The sequence below is a fragment of the Salvelinus namaycush genome, chromosome 21 (genome assembly GCF_016432855.1).
Source record: "Salvelinus namaycush isolate Seneca chromosome 21, SaNama_1.0, whole genome shotgun sequence".
In the NCBI taxonomy this organism is placed as follows: Eukaryota; Metazoa; Chordata; class Actinopteri; order Salmoniformes; family Salmonidae; genus Salvelinus; species Salvelinus namaycush.
Genome location: NC_052327.1, coordinates 7,633,492 through 7,650,386, shown reverse-complemented (window position 1 = coordinate 7,650,386; position 16,895 = coordinate 7,633,492). Strand labels below are relative to the sequence as shown.

Sequence of the window (16,895 nt, the reverse complement as noted above, 5' to 3'; positions counted from 1 at the left end):
GCCTGCTTAACCCGGAAGCACCAATGTGTCAGTGGAAATGCTGTACACCTGGTGACCGTTTCAGCATGCATTGCCCCCTGCTGGCCAAACCCTCCCCTAAACCGGACCAATTGTGCGCTGCTCCATGGGTCTCCCGGTCATGGCCGACTGCGACAGAGCCTGGACTCGAACCAGGATCTCTAGTGGCATAGCTAGCACTGCAATGCAGTGCCTTAGACCACTGCACCACTCAGATACCTGAAAGTTGAAACAGATAGGTGTGAGGGCCTATGTTGTCCATACAAGCTGTCACCAATTTATTAATGTCACACCCTGATCTGTTTCACCTGTCTTCGCCTGCCATGACCCTGAGCCTGCCTGCAGTTCTGTACCTTTTGCCACTGCCCTGGATTACTGAGCTCTGCCCGCCCTCAATCCTGAGCCTGCCTGCCGCTCTGTACCTTACGAACTCTGCCCTGGACTATCGACCCCTGCCTGCCCTTGACCTGTCCTTTGCCTGCCCCATGTTTATATAATAAATGTTTGTTATTCAAACTGTCTGTATTTGGGTCTTTTCCTGAGCCGTGATAGTACGAACTGGCCATTACGGACCCAGCAGACTCGGATCAGCTCCGCAACGCCGTCTCCTCCCAAGGAGCCACAATTGGTTGCTTCGTGGTCTTATGGAAGGTTTCCAGACCTTAGCAGAACGCCATGACTGAGCGTTGAATACATTGCTGGAGAATTCCGCGGGTTGTCTGATACGCAGTCTACCACGACAGTAACCTCCCAGCCCCTCAGTAACCCGGCTGTCAGCAGCGCGTCTCTCCCGGCCAACCAGGCTTCCCGAGAACCCCACTTACCTCCCCAAGAATGCTTCGCTGGAGAGTCGGGAACCTGTCGGGTGTTTCTCTCTAAGTGTTCCCTCATCTTTAAGCTGAAGCCCTCCTCCTTCCCCTCGGACTGCTTGAAGATAGCGTACTTCATCAAGCTGATGTCTGGGAGGGCTCTCGTCTGGGCTACGGCAGTGGGGGAACAGCAGTCTATTGTGTGCTTCAGTCTGGAGTTAGTGGTGGAGGTGAAGAATGTTTTCGATTTCCCATTTTCCAGGAGAGAGGCTGCCCGGAAGTTACTCCAGCTTTGGCAAGACTCCCACAGTGTGGCAGACTATGCTGTGGATTTCCGCACAATAGCTGCTGAGAATCCCTGTTCGACACGTTCCTGCACGGATTATCGGAGGAAGTTTATGGACGAGCTCGCAGCCTGGGAACTGCCAAGGATCTCAACTCGCTCATCGCCCTGACCATCCGGATCGATGGGCGGCTACGGGAACATAGGAAGGAGAGGAGGTCCGATTCCGGTCCCACTCGCCTGCCCAAGGATTCCACCTTGCCTCCAAGGCATCTTGGAAGTCCCCGATGTCTACATTTCCAAGAGAATCCGAGGCTACCCAAGTTCCACGAGAGTCTCCGAAATCTGGGCCAATGCAACTAGGCAGAGGTAGGTTGTCTCCAGCCAAACGTTTACACAGGCTTAACACAGTGTTGCCTGTATTGCAGGACTACTGGTCATTTCGTGTCTACCTGTCCACTAAAAGACCAGGCTCACCGGTAGGGGCAAATACTCTGGTGGGCCATACGGAGAACTTTCCTTCTCTCCTTACGCGCACCCCTCTCCATGCCTTCTTGTTGTGGGGGAACCAGTCAAAATCTCTCTGGGTACTCATCGACTCTGGGGCCGATGAGAGTTTTATGGACACTACCCTGGTGTCAGAGCTGGGCATCCCCACTCAGCCCCTTTCCATTCCCATGGATGTAAGAGCACTGGACGGGCGCTCTATAGAAAGGGTCACCCACAATACCATCCCCATCAACCTGCGGGTGTCAGGGAACCACAGTGAGGCTATACAGTTCAAGCTTATTAAGTCTCCTAAGGTTCCCGTGGTATTGGATTCGCTTGGCTCCAGCGACACAATCTCCTCATCGACTCATTCACAAGCATTTCGCTACACTCGCATTAACATCTGCTAACCATGTGTATGTGACAAATAACATTTGATTTGATTTGACTGGGCTGCTAGTGCTATCACGGGCTGGAGCCCATTCTGCCACGCCCATTGCCTGAAGTCGGCGCAGCCTGCCCTGGGACGTCTTCCTGTGGGCTCAGAAGTAGCCTCAGACCTCTTCGTCGTTCCTGCAGAGTACCAGGACCTCCGCATCGACCCTATGACTGCGGGATTGATCTTCTCCCGGGCACCACACCACCCCGGGGACGACTGTATTCACTGTCAGGTCCGGAGACCAAGGCTATGAAGACCTACATCGAGGACTCCCTGGCTGCAGGGTGTATCCGTACTTCTGCCTCCTCCTCCAGCGCAGGGTTCTTCTTTGGGGAGAAGAGGGACTAAACCCTGCGGTCGTGCATCGACTATCAGGACCTCAATGACATCAAGGTTAAGAACTGCCACCCGCTACCATTCATCGCCTCGACCTTCGAGCTGCTCCAGGGGGCCACCATTTTCTCCAAGTTGGACCTGCGGAACACCTACCATCTGGTGTGGCTACGGGAAGGGGAAGAGTGGAAGAAAGACTTCAACACGGCTGGCGGACACTATGAATATCTGGTTATGTCATTTGGCATATCAGCCCCTACTCTTCCCCGAGCAAGAGGATGAGGTCAGCATACCCTCGGCCCAGATTTTCGTCCGCCGCTATCGCGGTACCTGGAAGAGAGCCCAGTCGGCTCTTCTCAAGACCACCTCCAGGTATCAGCGACAGGCTGACCGCCACCGGACCCTGACGGTCCCCGTTATCATCTCGGGCAGAGGGTATGGCTGTCCACTCGGGATCTGCCCCTCTGGGTGGAGTCCCGCAAACTTTCCTCATGTTTTGTTGGCCTTTTCCCCATCTCCAAGATTCTTAGCCCCTTTGCTGTTTGTCTTCTGTTGTCCCGTACCCTCCGTATACATCCCACTTTTCATGTGTCTAGGATTAAACCTATGTCTCACAGCCCTTTGTGTCCTGTTTCCAGGAGCTTGTGCTTGTGTCGCCCATCTTCCCCATTATCCCCTGTGCATTTATACCTGTGTTCTCTCTTTGTCTGTTGCCAGTTCATCTTGTCTTGTCAAACCTACCAGCGTGTTTTTTGTCCTCCTGTTTTCTTGAGCCCCTGTTTTCTAGTTATCCCGGTTTTGATCATTCTGCCTGCCCTGAGCCTGACTGCCGCTCTGTACCTTACGGACTCTGGCCTGGACTACCAATCCCTGTCTGCCCTTGACCTGTCCTTTGCCTGCCCCCTGTTTATATAATAAACGTCTATTATTCGAACTGTCTTCATCTGGGTATTTTCCTGATCCGTGATATTTAATGCATAATTTGTCTAAATGGATAATGGAAACACTTCGACCACTTTTTTTTAGGTGTCATCATTAAGACCAGCTGTTTTTATAGATACAAGATAGTTCAATGGAAACACATCATAGCAGGCAATTGTCACATCTATTTTCTATGCGAATTTTCTAAGTGTTGCCAAAAAAAAATCTCTGGAAAGATAGCTAATGATGTCTTCCGCCTGTCTGTCTGTGGCATCTTACCAGCGGAGGGAGGGGTTGGGTCTCAGGATACTATGGATAGTACTTTACAGTGGCCAAACCTGAGCACAGAGATGACTGTGAGCATTCTGGACTCGACTCTCCCTGCCTAGCTGACAGTGTGGCCTGGAGTAGTCAAAAACATAATTCTATATGGCCACAGATGGATTTCTGTAGTTCAATGCTTCCCATGTCTCCCCCTTCTGGATATTGGGATACAATTCATAGTGCGGTTTCAAAATATACAGTGCTTTCAGAAAGTATTGACACCCCATTACTGAAAAAATGTAGCTCAACATGTGAAAACAGCTATTTCACATGTTTTTTTGTAAGGGAAGTGATTCAGCTAAATAGCGTAAAAATCTTGAATCAATTACAATATGATTTACATTTTACATGAGCACTTAGCACTGACTTTTCAATATGACCCTATCTGGGATTTGGAGTCTGCTGATCTTTCTGCTGTGCCACAAATTCTAGCATTCTCTGAAGTCCCCTACACATTCAATACCTATAATTCATCTCAGCACTTAGCAAAATAGTGCCATCTACGCGGTTATTTTAGCTATCAGTTAATCTGACTATTCACTCATCATCGATTTAATTTGCTAATTTCAGCAAATTCAGGGTTTTCTGTATAGTCATGTTGGTGGGGCATATTATTCTGTTTAATGTTACTCCTGAATCACTGCTATAAAAATAATTGTTTTTCTTGAGTGTATTTTTAACAAAGCTGAAATTGACTTTGTCCAAAGTGTGTAGGAATGCAAGTGTAGGAATCCAGGTGAAATCAGTCATTGACACTCACATAATGTTTTAGCAGGAAGGTTGGAATGCCATGAATCAAAAGGTTGTGAGTTCAAATCCCAGGTTAGGCCATGTTGAATAATAATTACTCTATAAATTAACATACAGTACATCATGCGTGTCAAATGTGTAAATTGGTAACACTGACTATTTCGTGACATCACCTGTGAAAAATATTCCCATATGAAAATTTGTATCGTCATGTGTTCCAAAACCACGTGAAATATCGTCATGTGTTCCAAAACCACGTGAAGTATCATCACATGTGAAGTGTTCCCAAAACGCATGATTTCACATATGGGGGCAGCGTTCATTGTTGTGGAGGACTTTAACAAAAGTAGTTAGTAATCGGTGACCACGGATGTCTATCAACACATTAACTATCCAACTCCACACTTGACTACTGCTACACACTACACAAGGGTATAAGGCCCTCTCCCGTCCTCCTTTCGGCAAATCCGACCAATACTACATTTTTCTCCCCCCAGCCTACAAACAAAGACTCAAGAGGGTAGTTCCGTTGGTCAGGTCTGTATAACGCTGGTCTGACCAATCAGAATCCATGCTCCTAGACTGTTTCGATCACGTGGACTGGAATATCTTCCGTAAAGCCTCTGGGGATAACATCAATGAATACACAACACAGTCACTTGATTCATCAAAATATTCATAGATGTCATGTCTTTCAAAACTTATCCGAATAAAAACATTTGGATTGATGGCAGCCTTGTTGGGAAACTGAAGGACATCATACAATTGTATTACTAAACAGTACAAAACAACCTACGCATTTTGATCAATATTGCGAGACACAAGTAAAGGGACAAAGTGGAGGAGCAATTCAACGGGTCGGATGACTATGCAGCACTCACTTGCCTCATCATGAAGTGCTTCCAGAGGCTAGTCAAAGACCACATCACCTCCTCCCCCCCGACACACTCAACCCTCTCCAATTCGTCTACCGCCCTGACAGATCCACAGACGACGCAATCACCATTGCACTGCACGTTGCCCTCACCAACCTGGACAAAATTAATGCAGGTAGGCAACATTACCTCCTCCACATTGATCCTCAGCAAAACAAAGGAGCTGATTGTGGACCAGGATGGGCCCGCCCCCATCCTCATCAATGGAAACGGTCAAAAACGTCAAGGTCGGGCCTCCCGGGTGGCGCAGTGGTCTAGGGCACTGCATCGCCAGAGTCTCTGGGTTCGCGCCCAGGCTCTGTCGCAGCCGGCCGCGACCGGGAGGTCCGTGGGGCGACGCACAATTGGGCTAGCGTCGTCCGGGTTAGGGAGGGTTTGGCCGGTAGGGATATCCTTGTCTCATCGCGCTCCAGCGACTCCTGTGGCGGGCCGGGCGCAGTGCGCGCTAACCAAGGGGGCCAGGTGCACGGTGTTTCCTCCGACACATTGGTGCGGCTGGCTTCCGGGTTGGAGGCGCGCTGTGTTAAAGAAGCAGTGCGGCTTGGTTGGGTTGTGCTTCGGAGGACGCATGGCTTTCGACCTTTGTCTCTCCCGAGCCCGTACGGGAGTTGTAGCGATGAGACAAGATAGTAATTACTAGCGATTGGATACCACGAAAATTGGGGAGAAAAGGGGATAAAAAAATAAAATAAATAAAATTTAAAAAAAACGTCAAGGTCCTCGATGTACACATCTCTGATGAGCTGAAATGGTCAAACCACACAGACACAGTGGTGAAGAGGGCAAGGCAGCGACTCTTCAACCTCAGGAGGCTGAAGAAATTTGGCCTGTCCCCGAGGACCCTCACAGTGTTCTACAGGAGCACCATCGAGAGCACCATCAAGAGCCTACTGTCAGGCTGCATCACAGCCTGGTACGGCAACGACACCGCCGCTGACCACAATGCTCTACAGGGGATGGTACGCTCAGCCGAATGCACCTTTGGGTGCTCACTCCCTGCCTTCCAGGAAACCTACAACACCAGGTGTCGCAGGAAGGCCAAGAAGATCATTAAGGACTTTAGTCACACGAGCCACAGCCTGTTCTCCACACTTCCATCACTCAGATGCCGGCAATATAGGAGAATCATGGCAAAGACTGTCACACTGGCCAAAAGCTTCCTTTCCCAAACCATGAGGCTGCAAAATATCCACTAGGCAGCTTCCTGCTCCTGCTGTCCACCTCATGCCCCCCAGAAATTCTACCCCTCCCCCTTGCTGCTCCCTCGATGGATATTCCTGCAATTTCTTTGTATTTTTATTTATTATGGATCCCAGTTACTCTTTATGGGTTCCAGAAAAATTACAATACATTGACATATTTCACAACACACTGTGTGCCCTCAGGCCCCTACTCCACCACTCACTACCTACAGTTGAAGTCGGAAGTTAACACACACCTTAGCCAAATACATTTAAACTCAGTTTTTCACAATTCCTGACATTTAATCCTAGTAAAAATGCCCTGGCTTAGGTCAGACACGATCACTACTTCATTTAAAGAATGTGAAATATCAGAATAATAGTAGAGAGAATAATTTATTTCTGATTTTATTTCTTTCATCACATTCCCAGTGGGTCAGAAGTTTACATAGACTCAATTAGTATTTGGTAGCATTGCCTACATTGTTTAACTTCGGTCAAACGTTTCTGGTAACCTCCCAAATGCTTCCCACAATAAGTTGGGTGAATTTTGGCCCATTCCTCCTGACAGAGCTGGTGTAACTGAGTCAGGTTCGTTGGCCTCCTTGCTCGCACATGCTTTTTCATTTCTGCCCACAAATGTTCTATAGGATTGAGGTCAGAGCTTTGTGTTGGCCACTCCAATACCTTGACTTTGTTGTGCTTAAGCCATTTTGCCACATCTTTGGAAGTATGCTTGGGGTCGTTGTCCATTTGGAAGACTCATTTGTAACCAAGCTTTAACATCCTGACTGATGTCTTGAGATGTTGCTTCAATATATCCACATCATTTTCCTTCATCTGATGCCATATATTTTGTGAAGTGCACCAGTCCCTCCTGCAGCAAAGCCCCCACACAACATAATGCTGCCAACCCCGTGCTTCATGGTTGGGATGGTGTTCTGCGGCTTGCAAGCCTCCCCCTTTTTCCACCAAACATAACAATGGTCATTATGGCCAAACAGTTCTATTTTTGTTTCATCAGACCATGTGCAGTTGCAAACCGTAGTCTGGCTTTTTTTATGGCGGGTTTGGAGCAGTGGCTTCTTCCTTGCTGAGCGGCCTTTCAGGTTATAGTCAATATAGCACTTGTTTTACTGTGGATACAGATACTTTGTACCTGTTTCTTCCAGCATCTTCACAAGGTCCTTTGCTGTTGTTCTGGGAATGATTTCCACTTTTCGTATCAAAGTACGTTCATCTCTAGGAGACAGAACATGTCTCCTTCCTGAGCGGTATGATGGCTGCATGGTCCCATGGTGTTTATACTTGCGTACTATTGTTTGTTCAGATGAACGTGGTACCTTCAGGCATTTGGAAATTGCTCCCAAGGATGAATCAGACTTGTGGAGGTCTACAATTTATTTTCTGAGGTCTTGGCTGATTTCTTTTGATTTTCCCATGATGTCAAGCAAAGAGGCACTGAGTTTCAAGATAGGCCTTGAAATACATCCACGGGTACACCTCCAATTGACTCAAATGATGTCAATTAGCCTATCAGAAGCTTCTAAAGCCATGAAATAATTTTCTGGAATTTTCCAAGCTGTTTAAAGGCACAGTCAACTCAGTGTATGTAAACTTCTGACCCACTGGAATTGTGATACAGTGAATTATAATTGAAATAATCTGTCTGTAAACAATTGTTGGAAAAATTTACTTGTGTCATGCACAAAGTAGATGTCCTAACCGACTTTCCAAAACTATAGTTTGTTCACAAGAAATTTGTGGAGTGGTTGAAAAACGAGTTTGAATGACTCCAACCTAAGTGTATGTAAACTCCTGACTTCAACTGTATCTACAGTACAACATCCATATGTTAGCGTGTATAGTGCATATGTTATCGTATGTGTGTATGTATGTGTCTGTGCCTATGTTTGTGTTGCTTCACAATCCCCGCTGTTCTATAAAGTGTATTATTATCTGTTTCTTAAATCAAATGTTATTGATTGCATCAGTTACTTGATGTGGAATGGAGTTCCATGTTGTCATGGCTGTATGTAGTACTGTGCGCCTCCCAAAGTCTGTTCTGGACTTGGGGACTGTGAAGAGACCTCTTGTGGGGTATAATCAATTTCCATGATGTGTCGGTGCTCAATATATATAATCAGTATCCTATAATGATTTGTATCATCACCGCTGTTTGGCGCGTTGGTAACACATTTACCTTTAGATGAGAGGACCGGAGTTCCAATCGCAGACAGCATCATGATTCATTAAATCTCATTCTAACCAATAATGGGGGGTGCTCATTATAAATACATTGTGATTTAGTTTAGGTATCAGACTAACTTTTCTTATGATTTGGTTTGCAGAGCATACAGGCTGGCAGTTTTATCGCCAGTTCACCCTAAAAGAGAATTAGACGGGGTGTACATCGTCTCATCCATGCGTGTGTCGTCTCTTCCCTAAAGCACGCATAGCCAGAAGCAAAGGCATTGAATACAAGTTTGAAGAAAACCAGTTAATTTCTTTAAATCTAGCCAAGCCTAAGACATAGACCTAATGCCTGCGCCTTATGTAAAAAATAGTATTAGTTAGCTTGTCCACTATAACAACAGGTTCAAGTGCAACCAGATTAATTAACTTGCTTTGAAGATAAAACGACTTTCAACGCCCACTAATCCCTTGTCCCTGTTGATAGAGTAGTGACTTCAACTAGCTTTGGCTTCCATCTAGTGGAAAGGAATGGTAACTACACTGGACAGCTAGTTGGCAGAGTCAAAGTAGACTTTAATAATATATGCCATATAGCAGACGCCTTTATCCAAAGCAAACTGGGTACATGGTAGTGGAAACAGATCATAGAAACAGGATTACAGTTTTGATATCATGGGTGGTCAGTCCTTGCATCGATAGCTCTGTCTATGAATTTGAGAGTGGTTACATTTCTCCAGCCCCATCCCTCCGCTTTTTACCAAATAAGGACCAGGGAGTCACTGTGTTATTGTTTCTACTGCTGATTGACCCTTTAATAAGTTAAGATGCAGATGAAATACACACCAACATATGTTACAGATACTGTATAAAAAAGTCCCATCACTCAGACGTTTAGTGAATACACAGCATCCAGCACAGCAAACAATCAATCAATCAAATATATTTTACAAAAGCCCTTTTCACATCAAAATAATAACCACAGTGGTTATAGAGGGTGCAACAGTTCAACACCTCAGTAGCAAATGTCAGTTGGTTTTTCGTAGCTGAGCATGAATAGGTTGAGAGAGAGAGTCGAAACAGCCAAACCGGGACAAGGTTAGCACATCCATTGAAAAGGGTAAAAAAATCTGTGGAAAAACAATTCCACTCAGATTCCCTTCATGGATGGGTGCATCTTTGAATTTGCTGTTGAAAGGCCTGCTCCTTCTCCATTTTCGTAACACCACCCCGCTCCCCCAAAGTGATAGACAGTTTATCTTGGCTAGGACTGTGATGACTGTGATTCTGAGCTCTCAGTTTCATACAGCGAGTTCTGGTCTTCACTGATCTCACTCTCCGTCAGCTCCATCTGTGGCGTATAGGGGCAGGACTCGGTTGCATACTGATGGTCGTGAGCTCAATCTAGCTGGGCCCCGAGTTCTTTAGTGATGGTCCCGGTGGACCTCTTCTCCATCGCAGCACAGGAACACTCTGGCACCCAGGGGTCAGTTTGGCATGCTGTACTAACTGTTCTCTCCTGTTGGTAGAAAACAATTAAGGCATCTATTAGGCTATAGTTATATTCAATAATCACTGCATATACTTGAACTAAACAATAGCCTTAGAAATAACATGGATTTGCAGATGTACCTCCTCTGCCTCATGCACAGTCTTCTCCAGGATGAAAACCTTTTCAGGGAAGAAGATGTCATCCTGAAAACAAACAAACGTTTTGTTAAGACAACTGAACCCAAATATATCAGTTGGCGATGACAAGCTACTTGTCTTGTAGGCTTTGTCCACACACACACACACACACGCACACGCACACGCACACACACACACACACACACACACACACACACACACACACACAGCAAATACAGAAATACAGAGACATTCATTTTTCAGCAAACATTAAATATGTCAACTTCAGTCTAGCTAAATGAGGTGGAGCTAACAAAACATTACAAAAACAAATCTGTCAACAAAATGTACCTGAGGTGGAAGCTAGCTACAGTAACTAACATTACCTAATAACAGGGGTAATGTACGCTAATCCCATACAAATGTGCGCAACCGCGACATTCAAACGAGGCTGCAAAGAAAACTAATGGGACTGTAGCGACTGTGTTGACTTCAAAATCTGGGGTGTGAACTACGTTTCTATTCAAGCGTTGACTGACATCGTAATGGCTCTATAGTATTGGAGAAAAGTTGAAAAAACTGACCCCTCCGACGCTGTACGTTACATCGTGACGTGTCATGGCGTAACGTACAGCACGCATAAAGCAACTAATTCTGTCTTACAGCCTCTCTCCACCAGGTGTAGCACTTCTCTCACCGTTTAAAAACAAGAAACGGACAGGGTAAGGGGGGATACCTAGTCATTTTTTGCGTCATCACTGCAAGCTATCATGACTCTCAAAAGCCGCTGTTTACTTCTGAAGATCACTTTAGCACCGCCCTAAAAACCCGATTCATTCGACACAAACCTTCAAATAGGTATGTAATGACACATTACATAAACTCTTTATAGTGTTTTATTTACATTTTAGAGGCGATAAGGTAATAAGTTGGACAGATCGAGTGAAAAAAGCTGTTTCCCCACACGACATCGCTCCTTCCCACTATCACGCAATAGGTTTCGCTTCCCCACCCGCCATTTTTAAAAAGACCCGACGGAGCTCATTGCCTTCTTGAATCATGCAGAGATTGGCATCATGAAGGTCTGGCGTCTGGCATCATTGATTTTGTTGGAAAGGGGAGAAATTGTGCTTTACAATGGTATTGATATTACAGTAGATCTGGAAGTATTACGTTTTTTGGGGCGCTAAAATAAAGTAAATTGTATTGCCCAGCGTGATGTACAAAAGTGAGTTAGTTGACCTTACACAGATAAACTGTGTTGCAATTTTAGTTGCAGTTGAGTTGCTTGCTAACGTTATTTGCTGGGGGGGTGTTACGCTAAACACTTCAGACGCAATTAGCTAGTTACCTTCAACTTGTCCAGTGTCTAACGCTAGACTAGTCAACAACAGTCATGATTGGTTAACGTTACCTCAGGCTCCATTGCATGACTCGCGTCGTCTCCTCCGTTCAGTCGCTTTTGCTTGACTCCAAAGTCAGCGATGTTGATGATGGTCAGTCAGTAACCCCTACACCATAACCCTCGAAATGTCAAATTGAGGCGCAAGCAAAGGGCTTCAACATAGGCCTATGAATCCTTTCCATTTGGAAACTCCCGGTTGCCGCATGGAAAGTGCCCTTGATTGCGAAGTCTGCCTCTGCGAAATGGTGTCTGCAGATCCTGCTAGCTTGAGCTGGCACGTCCTTCAAAAGTTGGAGGTCCTTTGGCAGCCGATGTTAGTTTACCAAGGGATTTTTGGAGCCAATTCATACAGCCTGGCACTATACAGTGTTTGAATTTAATTACTACTTGATGTTTCCATCTTCGTTGTCCGCCCTTAACCTCACTCTCTTCGATTCACTTTCCGCACGAAAACTCAATACCACAGACCAATTTGCTAATTCCTGCCAGTGACACAGTCATTACTATGGCAATTTAAAATGGCGCTGACAATAGCTAAAATAAACCTCATCAGCGATCAAAACACTAAATATAGAAATGTTTTTATGTTAAATGCACATGTTTAGTATTAGTGGATTGAATACATCTCTTTGCTTCGATTTACTTCCTAAAGTGTTTCCAGAAGACAACCCTGTATAAACAAGCAGTAACTGACCTAGAGACAGAAACCTGGCACAATGAATAGGTGTTCAGGAGTCTTATGGCTTGGGGGAAGAATATGTTTAGAAGCCTCTTGGACCTAGACTTGGCACTCCGGTATCGCTTGCCGTGCGGTAGCAGAGAGAACAGTCTATGACTAGGGTGGCTGGAGTCTTTGACAATTTTTAGGACTTTCCTCTGACACCGCCTGGTACAGAGGTCCTGGATGGCAGGAACTTGGCCCCAGTGCTGTACTGCGCCATTCGCACTACCCTCTGTAGTACCTTGTAACCAGTTACGAAAAAATATACTTATTTTTAAATCATATATCTTTGTAGTTCCATAGAATTTATCTGTGAGGGGAAAATTCCTGCTTATGGAATTTGGCCAATTTTACAGGGATTTTATCAACATCACAATTACACAGAAGCAGACATTCTAAGCCACCAACAGAGTCAAATAAATACTTAGGGAAGACATTCTAAATACTGTTATGGTTCTCAACATACTTAAAAAATCCCATTTATTTAAAAAGTATTATTTAGAGTATTGAAATCTAAAACCTCAAGACCTCCTTGTTCTTGGGTATTACTGAGAATATATTTCCGTAGATAGTGAGGCTTGTTCCTCCAAATAGAATGATAAAGAATCTTGTCTAAGTCCTTTACAATTTTAGGGGCAAGTCAAGTGATGACGATACATAAATCGATCTGGATAACCCTTCAGCTTTGGACAATAAAACCCGACCATATAATGAAATATCTCTCAGTAACCAGAGGTTCAATTTATTCTTTGTTTTCTCAATAAGGGGGTTAACGTTTAATTCTCTCCTTTGTTTTTCGTCCTTGCATATACCAATTCCAAGATAAGTTACCTTCTCTTTAATTGGGATACCATATACTTCCTGTAAAACATAGACCTGAAACTAAGGAAATGTCTTCAATACAGGAAACTGCTTCAGAAACCTCATTCCTGTCTCTCAACAAATATGGTGGTATCATCAGCCAGTTGACATAGTTTAAACTCCTTGCCAAGTGCTGAAACACCTTGATATGATGAGCCATAATTTGAGTAACCAATAAAAATAAAAATGGACTAATTGGTCAGCCCTGCCTAATGCCACGGCCAATATCAAATCTTTAGGATGTCCCGTGTGTCACGCCCTGGCCTTAGTATTCTTTGTTTTATTTATTATTTTCATTAGGTCAGGGTGTGACATGGGGAAGGTATGTGTTTTTTGTATTGTTTAGGGTGGTTGTATGGTTTAGGGGGTTAAGTAGAGTAGAGGGGTTAGTGTTCAGTGTAGGTGTCTAGGAAAGTCTATGGTTGCCTGAATTGGTTCTCAATCAGAGACAGCTGGTTATTGTTGTCTCTGATTGGGAGCCATATTTAAGGCAGCCATAGGCTTTAGCTGTTTGTGGGTAATTGTCTATGTGTAGTGTTTGTGTCAGCACTATTTGTCTGTATAGCTTCACGGTCGTCAGTTTGTTATTTTGTTAGTTTGTGTATAGTTGTTCGTTTCTTGTTTTTTCTCTCTTCTAAAATAAAAGAAGATGTATTTTGCACACGCTGCGCCTTGGTCCTCTATCTCACCCAAAGACGATCGTGACACCGTGAGCTAATTTCACAGAGCTAGTACAACCACTATATCAAGTTTGGACTGCTTTCAAAAAAGTCACCAAACCCCAAAACCGTATTGCTTTGAATATAAACTCATGTTCTACAGTGTCAAAAGCTTTATAAAAATCAAGAAACATAAGAATAGTCAATCATATCTAAGATCAACCTGATGTCATTACTAATGTGTCGACCATGCATGAAACCAAATTGTTCTTCATCAATTATATGATGTAAGCCTTGTTTCAACCTCTATTCAACAGGCTAATGGGCCTCCAGTTGTCTATATAAAGACTATCCTTATTAGGTTTGGGAATCAAAGTAATTACACCTTGCTTTAAGGAAGCCGGTAACTACCCTTTTTCTATTGATTCTTGGAACAAACATAGCAAGAATGAAAGGAATCAAATGATCATTAAATGTTTTATAAAACTCGCTTATTAAACCATCATTTCCAGGGGACCTATTGTCCTTAAGGCTTTTAATAGTCTTTTATCTCAATTTCAGATAACTCATCATCACAAAAATCCCTGAAATCATTATCTATCTTCTTAGCAATGTTTGCTACATTGTCTAAGAAAGGATCCATATTGAAAGTTGCATTTCCAGTAATTCCGGATTAGTCAGATCATTTTTTTTTGTATAATCCATTATTCCATTTATGATGTCATATTCTTTCTCTCTCGGCACAAAAAATTTCTTTCCCCGTTGAAATAGCCAAAAGCCTTATATCAAATTTCATTAGCTCCCAGTAACTTCCAAACGTATTCATAACACAGGCACGAATCCAACATTTATCAATCATTTTTGCTACTTCCTTCTTAAATACTTCATTCTCTAGTAAAGTCTTATTCAATTTCCAGTAACCTTAACTAACTTTTTTGTTGACAAACCATGCATATTTATCTTTATTGAAATCCCTGTGATGGTTGGTTCAATTGAGACTGCAGCAACCTTGTCAGCAATATCTTCAGATATCAGCCAGCAATCAATATGGGATTGTATAGATACATCTTTGGTACTCCATGTAAACTTACCTGGGTTCTTATGTCTCCAAATATCTAGAATACCTAACCTAAGACATATATTCCTCATCTCACAAACATAATTGCTTTCCTTAGGAAGCCATCTATCTAGATTATCATGTAATACTGAATTAAAATCTCCACCCCATATTACTTTGGCCAATGGAAATTTAGACATCATTTTACTTATTTTCCTCTCAATGTCTCTAAATAAAATACAGTTACTTGACTTGTTGTTGGTAGCGTAAGTATTCACAACAATGCATTGACTGTGGTTGACGTCTACCAGTAGCAATAATCCATCTCCCTGTATTATCTTCTTCGTGACTCATTATATGACCCTTAAAGTTGCCAGTGACGGAATTCTCCATCACAAAGTTTTTGAGCAATAATGTATCAATATCTATCATTCACAAATTAGCTATGACATAGGCAATGAATATACAGCAAATTTGTTTTATTTAATCCCCATCGCAAAATCAAATGGCTTTGACCGCTTGGATGTTTTTAGTGAGCTTCTTTTCTCCTCCCGTTTTAGCCATGCAGTGCTTTCATAAAAAGTTATTCTTTGTTATGAAATTATCAACTTTACCCAGTATATCTAAAAATGACTATATACACTGATTGTTTGGAGCAAAACTACCAAAACGATTGCTGATGGTGAACCTGAACAATTAAAAATTAAATCTATTGTAAACCCCATTCAACAGTTATAGCTAGATGTGTTGTGTCTCCGGTAGCTTAATTGTATTCCGGTAAAACACCATTTTCAACAGCACATAGATAACAATAACCTAGCAAATGACATAGGTTGTCACTAAACTAATATAGCCTAATATCACGCAAGCCATATCAGGAACATAGTGTGGGTCAATGCGCGAAGCTGGGCACAGTGGGCAGTTTGACCAGGCTACTGATATTCCCTAGTGTTGTTCAGAATGCAAAATGACTTGTAGATCAATGACTGTCAACACAGTTAAATGCTTAGTTCCACACTGAAGGAGAGAACGCATCAGGGTTTCTGTACAGCACTTTGAGATATCAGCTGATGTAAGAAGGGCTATATAAATACATTTGATTTGATCAGTTGTCACAAAAGAGGAGGGTTTTTCCAAAGGTAGAAAATAATATTAGCAATTTTTTGGGGTGAATTGGTGATTCTAAATGTTTGAATTGATTTTCTGGCCAATGCATGCTACATTTGGATTGGTTTGGGGTCTGCAGACCTATGCAGTCTATTTTACACATTAGAATTCTGGATCGACGTGTGTCGCGGTTGTTGCATCCATAAGGACAAAGGACATAGGAAGTCCATACTTCCTGAACATCGTTGGCTGTACCTACAACCTACCTGTCACTCACAGGCTGCAGATTTGTTCTGGATAGCACAGGGAGGGAAATGTTTAGACAACACGTGATATGGCAGCAGGCCTATTTAATCATCTCTATTATTGCCAATGAGAGTCGAGAAAAAGCAGACTGACTCCAAACCCAAATTGGTGCCAAGGGTTCAAGTTTCAGGAATATGCCGATTACTTAAATTGGGACATGACTTCCTTGATAACCAACTTGATCAAGTTCACCGATTGTGTTACATCATGCGAGGGAGAAAAAGTAGGTCTCCAAATTGGTTACAACACACTAAAAGCTAAATGCAATTTCCTCTCCTGAGTAATTCTATTTCGTCCCGTCCGTCCCAAATGGTACCCTATTCTCTATAGTCCACTACTTTTGGCCAGGGCCCATAGGGTTCTGGTCAAAAGTAGTGCACTATGTAGGGAATCTGGTGCCATTTGGGGGGGGGGGACATCATGTCAGAAGGTGGATAGAGCTACAGATACGGCTGCAGCCTATAAACAATGGCAT

The 16,895-nt window shown here is 43.6% G+C and overlaps 1 long non-coding RNA gene across 1 annotated transcript; it reads right to left on the bottom strand.

Annotated features, from left to right (window-relative positions):
* Window positions 1–9,387: 9,387 nt before the first annotated feature.
* LOC120065780 lies at window positions 9,388–10,778 on the bottom strand. Its single transcript, XR_005478719.1, has 3 exons — window positions 10,691–10,778; window positions 10,308–10,370; window positions 9,388–10,194 (listed from the first exon to the last, which is right to left on the bottom strand). It is a non-coding gene; the product is annotated as an uncharacterized LOC120065780 (long non-coding RNA).
* Window positions 10,779–16,895: the final 6,117 nt, after the last annotated feature.